A 2015-nucleotide genomic window follows, 5' to 3' on the forward strand; every position below is an offset into this window, starting at 1 on the left:
AGGAAAGCCAGAGTCGTTTTTAGGGAAAGAAGTAGCCTCCCTAGGTCGATATTAGGGGCGAGCGTTTTCTAGCTGCCAGGTGATTTGCAAGGAGACTAGACAGAAAAACCAAAAACCAAAAACCAAAAAACAAAACCAGCAACGAGGGGGCCCCTTTATACAAGGATATCTGGATGAGGGGTGGCAGGGGGTGCAGGGGCAGACTATATTTTTGGAGCAGATGCCGAGGCCCTGTTTCTGCCCTTGGACTTGGAGGTGTCCAATTTCTGGGATCAATCAAGGCTCTCTACTCCAAGCCACCCCTGCCACGACACTTCCACCTGCTCCCGCCTCCTTTGCTTAGGTGGAGGCGGATGCGAAACGCGCCGCGGCTAAGCCTAGAGGAGCCTGAGCGCGGAGGCCTTTTGTCTCCAGACAGAGAGCAGAGCCTGTTTTCTTCCACCCTCTCCCCGCACAGCACGGGGTCACCGGCGAGTCTCAACCCCTGCTTTAGGGGGGATGGGAGGAAGAGGCAGTAAATGCAGCAAAACTCCCGCTCTCGGACGCGGCCTCGGACGGCGAGCTGGAGAAACCCTTCGGGGTGCGGCGGGGCCGGGAGCGGCCTGAGTGCTCCCGGGGCCGCCAGGCCCGCGCCCTGCTGCTTGCCCAGGGCGCGCACCAGGCCTCGGAGGCCGGAGACGCCCCTCCTCGGCTACCGGCTGCCGAGGTCTCGGAGTCGGTCAAGCGCCCCCTGGCACTGCGAGAGAGGCGCACCTCGCCTGGAGCAGTGCGTCCGCGACCTGGGCGGGAGGAGGCACAGGACAGGGGGCCCCCGGGACTGGCCGTGAGCCTGGCCTTGGCGCGCCGAGCGTTCACCATCCGCCCGGGCCTGGGCTTCGCGGCCCACACTGCCCAGTCTACTTTCTTCCGGGGTTCCAGTGAGAAGAAGTGGGAATGTCACTGGAACCTGGTTGGCCTTGCCTCTGGCCGGCGACAGACGGCCGCAGGAAGAGAGGGAAGACGCCTTGGCCCTGCTCCTGACGGCCGGTAAAGGCCCGCCTCTCCTGGCCGGGAGAATATATTTCGGGGTAGAAACCTCTATCCCAGCCACCTAATCGCACCTACCTAGCTACCTGCCTGCCCCCCCGCCCCGTCCCCCATCCCTTGCTCCCTGCTCCGAGGCCTACCCTTGGCCACCACGGTTTGCCTTCAGATTTGGAGGCCCCCAGGGGTATGGGCACAATAACTGGTACATAGTAAGCACTAAATTAATGTTAGCTGTTGCAATCACGAGGCTCATCAGGTCTCCTCCGCGGGCATCTCTGTCTCTCACAGACCAATCACTGCCTAGCTGGGGTCCCCAAGACCCCTACTCATGCCCAGGGATTGGCCAGCTACCCTGGCCCCCTATGAGCCCTAGAGCCACCGCCTTCCACCCTAAAATGCCCGTAAAACACCGAGATCTCTGCGGTTCTTCCCGCAGGGTGTTTGTCCAGGCCTGGATAACCGGGAGCAGAAGAGACCGAAGCCTGAAGCAAATGTTAGCAGGTCCCTATTGCACTCTGTCTCGGTCATCGCAGGGCGGGGGAATTTCGGTTAAATAAGAACATCCTGGGACAGGGGATGGTGGTTCGTCATTTAAAAACAAACTGTAAAAAAGGGACCCTTCGGTGAGGGACACAGACTGTGTGTGTGTGTGTGTGTGTGTGTGTGTGTGTGTGTAAGGAGAGGTGGGGATCAGGGGCAGGCTGAGGCAGGAGGAGCAACAGTGGATGAATCAGAAGCAGCGGAATGACACATTTTTCTTCCAGAAACAATTCTTTGGGTGAGATTTTAATCGCCAGGCCAAAAGGAATGAGTTGTCGGAGACAGCGCCCCTCAATAAATGTACAACGAACGACGTGTAGCCGGGTTTTGTTTTAAGACCTTTAATAAATACAATTCCGTCTTCCTGATGCTTCGTATCTTCAGTCATACTGAAAGTATTATTGTCGTTATTTTGCAAACATTTCAGTTCTAGAGGGTCCTTGGAGCAG

Source organism: Mustela nigripes, chromosome 13 (genome assembly GCF_022355385.1).
Source record: "Mustela nigripes isolate SB6536 chromosome 13, MUSNIG.SB6536, whole genome shotgun sequence".
Taxonomy (NCBI): Eukaryota; Metazoa; Chordata; class Mammalia; order Carnivora; family Mustelidae; genus Mustela; species Mustela nigripes.